Raw genomic sequence first — 10,927 nt, 5'->3', positions numbered from 1 at the left:
GGTTAGGCTATGGAAGAACTTCAAAAAAAATTTTTGAAAATAACATAAGGGGGTATAGTAAAAATTGGGAACAGAAATGAATGATGCAGGAAAAAAAAACCATGAAAACCAAGTCAACAGCTTGGTCAAGGAGATCCAAAAAAAGCTGAAGAAAAACAACATGTTAAAAACCAGTTTAGGTCAAATGCAAAAAGCAATCCAAAAAAGTTAATGAGGAGAAAAATACCTCAGAAAGCAGAATTGACCAGATGGAAAAGGAGGTAAGAAAGCTCTCTGAAGAAAACAACTCCCTCAAGTGTATAATGGAGCTAAAGAAAACTGATTACTTTGCAAGAATTCAAGAAACAATAAAACAATACCACAAGAACAAAAAATTAGAAGAAAACATGAAACATTTCATTGCAAAAACAACTGACATGGAAAATAGATCCAGAAGAAACTATTTAAATATTACTGGACTACCTGAATGTCATGATCAGGAAAACAGCCTTGACTATGATTTTAAGTAGTATCTACAGGAAAATTGCCCTGAATCCCAGAAACAGAGGGTACAATAAAAATTGAAAGTATCCACCGATTTCCTCCTGAAAGAGATTCAAAAAAATAAATAACTCCTAGGAACATTATAGCCAAATTCCAGAATTCCCAAGTCAAAGAGAAAATATTACAAGCAGCCAGAAAGTATCAATTCAAATATGGTGCTACAGTCAGGATTACTCAGGACTTGGCAGCATCTACATTAATGGCTCATAGTGATTGGAATATAATACTCCAGAAGGCAAAGGAGCTTGGAAAGCAACCAAGAATCAATGACCAGAACTTAAAAGAAAGTTTGATTTCAAAAGTAAAGGACTCAGATAAAGCATAGAGAGGGTGGATGAGAAGGGTAAATTATGAGGAATTTAATGATTTTGAACTGCTTATGTTCCTGTAAAGGAAGATGATACCAATAACTCATATGAACCATCTCAATTAATAGAGCAGTTTGGTGGAGCATATTTATACAAGGCACAGGAGAGAACTAAATATGAAGGTATAATATATTATAAAGACGCAGTCAATGAGTATTAAAGGAGTGTACATGGGGAAAGGAAAAGGAAAGATATTTGATGTAAAAAAGTCAATAAAAAACTTTTGCAATAGAGCATAAGGGGGGGGGGAGGTGAGGGGGAGTCAGTGACCTTTCATTCTCATCAAAAATGACTCAAAGAGGAAACAACACATACAATTAATAGGGTATAGACATCTCTTACCCTAAAGGAAAAAGGAGAGGAAGGCAATGGGAGAAAAAGGACAGGGGGAGGGGATGGGGGTACAGGTGATAGAGCAAATGGGGTAGATGAAATGTGACTGGATTGGGTGGCCTGCTGGGAACCACATGCTTAGGTGGTTGTTGGGTGTCTGCATGGAATTTGGACTCAGGTCCTCCTGGCTCCAGGGCCAGTGCTCTGTCCACTGTGCCACTTGTCTGCCCTATAGCAAACTTTTGAGGATGGACAAAGTGAAAGGAGAAATAGAATAAATGGGAATTGGGGAGGAATAGATAGAGGGAAATGCAATCAGTAATAGAAAGTGTGGGAAAAATATGGAAACAAAGTTCCTGATAGACCTATGATAAAGAATGCGATCTACCCCAGAGACAGAGCCAATGGTACTTGAACACAGACAGAAGTACAATTTTTTTCTTTTTCTTTCACTTTATTTTTTTCATGAAGATTTATATTTTTGTGAGGGGAGGAGGGATTATGCTTACTCTTAGATCAAGACAATTTTAGAAATGTGTAAATAAATAAAAATGTAACAAAAAACTACATTCATTGAAGTGCTATATATATCTATATCTATCTATATATCTATATCTCTATCTATATATATATATATATATATATATATATATATATACACAGAAATGGTAGTATAAATCCTTTTCCTTCTGATATCATCATCAGTTTAAGTAGATAATTTCTCCAAATTGGATGAAAAAAGGGGCAAGTCTGTCCAAGTTCTACATAAAAACTGACTACTTTTAAAATGTAACAGTATTGAAAGCTAAGCTAAACTCTCCTTTTATGTCTAATATATCATGAATATCAATTAGACCAAAAGATTGGCTTTCTACCAAATCATTAGAAAATTTAGACATAGCTTTACACTGCAAATCATAAGCCACAAAAGTATAGATAATTTTAAAGTTAGGAATCATTTATTGAAGAAAATAATCTTCCACATTTTCCTTTGTAGCTCACAGATTCCAAGAAAAGAATAAGCATTTTGAAATATAAATATATTACAGCTAAGTAGTTGGATTTGTAATTCCTCTCAGTTGTCCCTTTGTTTGCAATTGAAATATGTCTTGATCCTGGATATTTTGTTTTATCAATAATATTCTGTCCTCTCTTGTTATATGCATATATATATATATATGTATGTATGTATATGTATACATATACATACATAGATACATCCATAACATTCCCTGTTGGTAAAATGAATTCAGAGAGCACATAAGTGTTTGTCAACTAAGGAAAAAAAAAACACTTGCTGACACTCTACTTGCATTGATTTAAAGTCACAGCTTGCATAATGCATTAAATGTAACCAAAGGAGGGAAATTATACCCTATAAATAACTTGTCAAACACCATAGTATAAAACATCACTCAGCAGTCTCCATGCAAACTGCTGAATCAACACAATAGTTTTCAAAGGATCTATTTACAAGAAGGAAATGTGAGCATAAGGCACTAAAGTATTAGGAACTGGTTCCTTTATAGAAATAACACATGATAGAATTGCAGTTACAATACTAATTTTCATTCTTTGGTTCAAATGTTTGTGGGGATGGTGAGCATAGAACCAATTATGACTTATTTCACATATATATGTATATGAACCCACAGCATAAAGATTTTAAAAATTCCAAGTTTTTAAAAGCTTGAATCTAAAGAGTGATCAAGGATATAGACAGAAGACAGTAGTACAAAATAATATGGGATATGCATAGAAAAGAGGAGCATAAAATAAAATCCTATTTTAAATTAAAGAGAGTAAAGATTATTACCATTTGGGGGAAACAAAGAAAATTTCATGCAGCAAGTCGTGATGGAAGTTGGGCATTGGAGAATAAGTAGCAATTAAGTAGGAGAACAGTGGAAAAGAAGAATATTTTAACAATGTAGAAAAGTATAAACAAAATGACAAAGGTGGGCAAGCACAGAATGTATTCTGGAGACCGCATAATTCATTTTTGTTGAAGCATATCCAAAAGAAGGTACACAGTTATAATAAAGGTTTACTTGAATCTAATGCCAGAATGAAAAAAGTTGAGCTTTATTCAGGAGTTATTTAATAGGAAGCCTCTAAAGATCTCTGAATGGTAGAATGATAGAAAGAAATAGTCTGGCATGATATGTAGTGGTGGAAAGAGGGAGAATTTAGAGGCAATATCCAAGCAGTTGAGAATGAAGGCATCTACTTGAGTGGTCACAGTGAAAAAAAAAAGGAAGAGAGTAAAGGATAAGAGATAATATAGTGTTACAGTAGGATTTGGAAACTAAGGGAAAAAAAGGAACTTATATGAACTAAGGAGCAATATAAGATATGCAAAATAATCTTTTACCATCTGTTTATAATTTACTTCCCTTACTCTACACTTATATCATTTGCTACATTAAAATTAATTTTGAAATTTCTGACAGGCTTCAGGGAAATAAAACAAAATTTATACATAGGATTAATATTTATATATAGGATTAATTATTCTCTTCATTCTTGAAGAAGACGAAGAGGGCAACACTATCTTGGGATGAAGGTACAGGGTGTCCAAGTTTGTCTCATCAGACAAATATGAGCTTGGATGACTCTATCACTAGTCAGGAGCAAATTATCCATATTGACTTTCTTATTTATATAAAGTCTGAAAATATTTATACAAATTAGATATTTACTTACTGAATGTATGAGAAAAGCAAAGATTTTTGTAAATGGTATACTATAGTAGACAAATGTTATTTACAGTAACATATTTGACTGAAGATCATGGAGAATATAAGATTGCAATGTCATTATTGTTCAGTTCTTTTAAAAAAGGGATATATTGTGGCAGCTAGGTGGCGTTGGGGCAGCTAGGTGGCATAGTGTGTAAAGCGTTGGCCCTGGAGTCAGGAGTACCTGGGTTTGAATCCAGTCTCAAACACTTAATAATTATCTAGCTGTGTGGCCTTGGGCAAGCCACTTAACCCCGTTTCCTTGCAAAAAACCTAAAAAAAAAAAGGGATATATTTAGTGGCACAAAATATCTAACAAAGCTTCTTCCACAATTATGCTAAATTTATACAAAAATCCTCTCAAGGACTTACAGGAAAGATAATTTCATTCGATGACCATTTGATTAATTTTAAGTGAAGTATAAAGTTTGTTGATATATGCTTGCCTTACCTTCCTAAGGATATTCAGAAGCAAATAGAAATGCAAATATATTCTTTTTAACTAATTAATTTCTCAAGATTTGTTTATGGGTGACATTGTATGAATTGCATCAGATTTCAGAATATTGAAGAACTTCCCTGATATATATATATATATATATATATATATATATATATATATATATATATATATATATAATGAAATTTTAGATTAACTGTCCACATGAGGCAGTGAGGAAAGCTGAGTGATGAATATTCATTTTTCAGACAAAAGGTCAAAATACAGTTAATGTAACAAACCACACAACTATTCCATAAGTACATATGTGATGGAAAAAATATTAATATGACAATGAACTTAGTCCAGAGTTGAGTGAAATCAAACAGTACTAAATGGACTTTCAGAAATTTCACAATACTTTTTAAAGATTATGTGCTTCTCTTTAAAATAAAGGTCCATAATAGTAAAGCTGCTTGACTGTGAGTTTTAGAACCCTGTGCTCTTATTTTGTTTTCCATGTACTGAAAGAACTCTTTCTTCTCTCCTATCTCAGATTGATGAAATCTTTCAAGTTGAACTAAATGTCACCACTTTCATTTCTGTGAAATCTTCCATAATCCCCCCAGAAAGTGAAGTTTTCCTTCAGATTTTTTTCATAGAAATTGTTCTTGCCCTTTCCTTTTGTATATCAATAAAAAAAAGTTGATTCAATAAACCACCCAACATTTGACCATTGGATAATAGTGAAGCCTAAGGCATAATATGAAACGTATGTAGGCTAAGTGAAGTCAAGAATCATTGTTTAGCATATAATAGAAATGAAGAAATGGAAAAACATAGAGAGACTGGGGTAGTTATCGGGAGTAAGAATAAGATCTAGGCATCCTTATTGTCTCAGTATTCTGAAGTATAGATGTACAAGAAAGTGATCAACAATAAAGAGGAAGGAAAAGCATTAAGTAAAGAACAAATAAGCACCTGAGCAATAAGAAATTCACAGTCATAAAAGACCAGAACAAGATGCTAATTGGGGAAGTAAAAAGAACAGTTCCTGGGCAGCTAAGATGATATTTCTCATGCTGAATGAACAACTTATATATGGCACCAGCAAATAAGTTACTCTGACACCAAAAAGAAACTTCTCTCCAAACTAAATTGCTACAGGTAAAGAAAATAGGTGCAAGGAATTATCAGTCTATTCTCTAGCAAGTTAGCCTCACTTAGAAGACCTAATAGCACAAAAGTGTTTTTCAGGTAGGTGCCCTAATTAGCCTACATTTTTTGGTAAAGATTTATAAAATATGTAGCATCAGAGATTACTATGGATTATAAATATTTTGTGGATAATGACAGTAGTAAGGCATGGGAATAAAAATGTTTAAATCACTATAAGAAGATACCAATAACTTATTTGAATGAAAAGAAAAAAAGATGATTTCTTTGTACAAAGCTGCAGATCCTCCAGCCAACCAGGTTAAATGGTCCTCAGTGATAGAGTTGAAGACAAAACAGAAAATAAAAGATACTTCAAAAGCCCTCATGTAATAAAGGAAAATGGAATTATGAGAAGGAAAAGTGAATTTTTGAAAGTGAGTGGGAAGAAAAATTTGATTAAAAAAAGAAATGGAAGGATTTTAATGCCTCATATATAAATGTTCCCTGTTGTAATAGCACCCTGAGCCACTGCCACGATACAATTTACAGTATTTCTCAAATGTGTTTCCTTAAAGAAACAGCTAAATAAAAATGAACTAGCCTCTGCAAAGTCACAAAATTTTCCACCAAAAAAAGAACCAAAATTTTTAATTTTCAGTTTTAAAAAATAAGCTGATATAAGAGTAAAAATGATTAGGTAAAGTTAGCCAGTTTTGTGCAAAACACTGGGGATATAGAGAAAAGCATGAAACAGTCCCTCACTTCAAGGAATTTTCATTCCAGTGGGAAGGCTACAGCTATGTGGTGCACTGCATAGAGCACTGGCCCTGGAGTCAGGAGTACCTGAGTTCAAATCCAGCCTCAGATACTTAATAATTATCTAGCTATGTGGCCTTGGCCAAACCATTTAACCCCATTTGCCTTGCATGAAAAAAAAAAAACTAAAAAAAATATAACAATTACTGGAAGGGAATGAAGGGGTAAAACAAAAAAAACCCCAAAAACAACGACAAAAAAACACAACAGGTATACCAATAAACTATTGATGAAATCACAAACTATTCTGACATTCTGGAGAACTATTTGGAACTAGGTCCAAAGGATTATAAAAGTTTGTATACTCTTTAAGCTAATAATACAGCTTCTATGTATGTATCCCAAAAATATCAAAAAGAAAAAAATTTGAAATTGAGAGGATACTCATAAATTTGAAATGTCTGAATAGGTTGGAACATACAATTTTGGTGGAGTATGATTTTCTCTGGGAAATGATAAAAGGGCATGGCCTCAAAATAACATTTTAAGATCTATATGAATTGTTGGAAAGTGTTTTGAGAACAACTAAGTGATCACAGTGCATAGTTAACTGTGATGTTGTAATTGATGATCAACTGTAAAATTCTTGGTTTCTCTGATCAGTTAATATTCAAGACAATTCAAAAGATCCCCTGATGAAAAAAAGTGCTGTCTACCTCCAGAGAGAATTGAAGAACTCAGCCAATTGAATTAAAATTTTCTCACTTTACTTTTGGAATTTCTTCTTGAAATATGTCTAATAGGGAAATATGCATTTTATGATTTCACATGTATAATTGCTATCATATTGTTTGCTTTCTCTATGGGTTGGAGAGGTGGTGGAAGGGGGAGCAGGGAATTTTGAACTCAAAATTTTAAAAGAATGTTAAAAAGAGGGGTGGCTAGGTGGCTTAGGGGATAAAGCACCAGCCTTGGAGTCAAGAGTACCTGGGTTCAAATCTAATCTCAGACACTTAATAATTACCTAGCTGTGTGGCCTTGGGCAAGCCACTTAACCCCATTTGCCTTGCAAAAAAACCTAAAAAACAAAACAAACCAAAAAAAGAATGTTAAAAAGAAAAAAATAAAATGAAAAAATGGAATTTCGAAGTAATTTTCCTTTATGCATCTGAAACACTGTATTCGAAAAGAACTCTTTTGTTGACATTTTGTCTTCTCAAATATGTCTTTGTATAAACAATAAATAATAAAAACTCTTGGATTTTTTTCACATTTTTCAATCCTTTGAATTATTTTGAATTGTACAGGATACTATGGAGTATCTCAAACAAGTCTCTCTGTTTCTTATGGACAGCCTTATTACAGATTCCCTCAATAAAAGTACAGGGTATTCTTGTAAAAATATTATAGATATGAGAGAAAACATATACAAATATATGTAATCATTAATATCCACTAAATTGTTTTGTGTTAGAATAAGTTTTAAGCTTTTCTATGCCTATGGTATCTGTCCTTCATTCAGATACTATATATATTAGTACTTCTATATCCTAACATTTCTCCCCAATTTTTTGCTTCAATTCTAATTTGGTTTTATTGGTTTTCATTATGCAAGGGCTTTTTAATAAAAATCATCCATTTTGATTTTTGTTAATCTCTCTATTGCTTAGTCATGAATTTTTCCTCAATACATAGATTCATTGACATGAAATTTCTTCCATTTTCCTCTGATTTTCTTATGAATAAATCTTGTTCCTATTTGGAGATTATATTGGTATATGGTGATAGATATTAGTTTATACCTAATTTTGCCAGGTCACTTTCCAGATTTCCCACTACTTTTTTATTTTCTTTTTTTAAATATAGCTAGTTCTGGCTGCAATTGCTGGGACCATCAAATTTGTTAAATAGTTACCATGATCACTATGAGCACTTGATTCTATATACTGTCAATCTGATCTGTTTCACTAATCAACCTATTTCTTATTCAGTAGAAAAATGCTTTGATATATACAGCTTTAAACTACAGTTTGAGATCTTCCCTTCCAATGTTTTTTCACTTATACCCTTAATACTTTTGAATCTTTGTGCCTTCAGATGAATTGTTTATTCTTTCCTACCTCTATAATGCAATCCTTTGTTAGTTTGATTAATTAGCTATGGCATTAAATAATACATTTATGTGGCATAATTTTATTTGTTCTGCCTACACATGAGTAATTAATACTTCTCCAATTGTTTAGATGTCCTTATTGTGTAGAGAGTATTATGCGATTGACTTTATATTGTTCCTGTGAATGTCTTGGCAAGTAGATGCTCAAATATTTTATATAGTCTACAGTTATTTTAAATCAATTATCTAACTTTTGGGGGTTTGGTGTAATTACATAAGGAAAAAGGCACAACCAAAGGACAGTCTTTAGAATTTCATTTAATTAATTATTCCTTTGTCATGAAACCACAAAATGTTTGACAGTATGTCATAACAAATGTTTTCAGATTCATGTGAAGTACAAAGCAACATTTTTTCACAAAATTTACTTCACATCACTTCGAGTAATGTTTGTTTTGTTTTGCTTGGAAAACTTGTAACTGGGAGTGATAACTGAGGGGGTGATAAATCATATTCCAACTGGTTTGAGGTGGTACATTTTTATCCAATGAGAATCATGACAGAAAAAGGAGAATCATGACAGAAAAAGGGTCAATTTTTTGTCCTTGTCTGAGCACTTTTCATATTCATTTGCAAATAGAAGGAGATGAACAATTCCTTTTTAAAATGTAGAATATTCTTTTTACAGTTGTAGTTTTGACAGTATCTCTTTTTTGCTCCAAAATGGTTTACTTTTTTTCCCCCCTTGTGTCTTAGGCAAACAAAGAGAACGGGATGACATTGGTACTGAAGACTTTGGCTGCAGATGTCTTGTTGAAAACATTCTAACCAGTGAATGAATTGTTTGAGTTGTGAAAGAACTTGAAGTAGATCTGGATGAAAAGTTTTGTCATGAATTTAATGTGAAACCTTTGTAAATTTGAAACACATCAAAAGTAGCAATAAATTTAATTATGATGGATGAGCTTTGTTCTGATAGATATGTTTAGAATTCCACTGCATTTTGAAGTATACTTCTCAAGCTTCTAAGAATTAGGGGCTTTTTTTCCTCTCCCTTTTTTTGATTCATATATATATATATATATATATATATATGCAAGTTATCTGAAGAGGCAAAGATTCAGGATGTCTTGATGGCTTCTGTTTAGATGTGTCTTTGGAGGAAAGGGGTTATTAAGGGCCAAGAGTGGAACAGTTGATTGGTATCTTTGGCCTCTCTTTTTGTATGGTCATGTATTGTATCCTTTCCATCTCTAATAACCGATTTATTAACTGCTCCGTGGAACTTTCTATAGGATCTAACGCCAATTTCCAATTTTCAGATTTTGAGAAGGCCAGTTTGTGCAGGTCTAGATTATTAAAAGGTGGGGGGAGAAAATCAGGATATGAAAATACTTGACTTGGCTGTTCTGAGAAAGGTTCTTCAAAGTCATCTTTTACTTCTTGCTTTAACTTCAGGTCCATTTTTTTAAAGTAAGAGATTAATGTATCATTTACATTTTCATCTTCCGATAGATCACTTTCCTTAGGCAAATTTTCTTCCATGTTATTGTTCTCACATTTTGCATTCCAATTTGAAGAGAATGAAGTTCTTCTATTAGTGCATTCTGCAGCTGAAGATGAGGTACCCTGAGGTCCATTTCTGTCTTTACAAAAGTCTCCCTCAGCAGGTGGCCAGTGGAGACTTAATGAACCAGCTAGTTTGTCAACTGGGGAACTGCCTGGTAGTGAATGGTTCAAAGTAAGTCTTAGATGATTATTTCCATTAAAGCCAGTTTTTGTGTAAGATTTCTGAAAATCCTTATTCTGAGCATTGCTGCAGAATTGAAGCTTCTCTTGTTTTTTATCCTTCTTTGATCTTTTTTGTGAGTTTTCTGACAAATTACATTCTTTCAGTTGTCTTTGTGAATTTTCCGGATTAATCTTTTTCAGCTTTCCACCAGTTGTGCTCTTCTTGGCAGATAGGAGATTTTTGCTTTTTAGAGTGATGGCATCTGATTCTAAATTCCAGTGATTTACATTCTCAAGAGGGAAGTTTGACAAAAGGGGATGAGTGCGAGAGATCCCACCAAATGAATTTGTTTTCCCTAGTCTGCTTAAGTGTTGTTGAATCGCCACAGAGCCCTGGGCCCATTTGCCTTCCCTGTCTTCCTCTGCTGCTGTGCCGCTTCCTCTCGCATTCTTGCCCTCCGGGAACGCCGGGCTGGCTTTGGGGCAGATGCCCTCCTCTGTCATCTTCGAGGGTCCCTGGAAATTGCGAGGCATGACCTCTCTAGAGATGGGCCGATGGACCCCTGCGCGTGCGCACCGAGGGGAGCGGGGGGCGGCTGGGCTAGAGTGGGGAAGGAGCCAGGCCCTACAGCGGCTGAGGATGGGGGGATGGGGTGGAGGGGGAGGGGCAGGTCGCGTGGGGGCGGGGCGCCAGAAAAAGCGGGAGGTTGGAGGCGCGGAGCGGCCCGGGTTTCCAGGGCTCATA

General features: G+C 33.9%; 1 pseudogene; it reads right to left on the bottom strand.

Moving 5' to 3' along the window:
- Nucleotides 1-8,756: 8,756 nt before the first annotated feature.
- Nucleotides 8,757-10,827, bottom strand: LOC141519673 (protein FAM217A pseudogene; annotated as a pseudogene).
- Between the last annotated feature and the right edge of the window lie 100 nt (nucleotides 10,828-10,927).

The sequence above is a fragment of the Macrotis lagotis genome, chromosome 1 (genome assembly GCF_037893015.1).
Source record: "Macrotis lagotis isolate mMagLag1 chromosome 1, bilby.v1.9.chrom.fasta, whole genome shotgun sequence".
NCBI classification, from domain to species: Eukaryota; Metazoa; Chordata; class Mammalia; order Peramelemorphia; family Peramelidae; genus Macrotis; species Macrotis lagotis.
The sequence above is the reverse complement of the archived record's forward strand: the minus strand, read 5'-3'. Positions and strand labels throughout refer to the sequence as shown.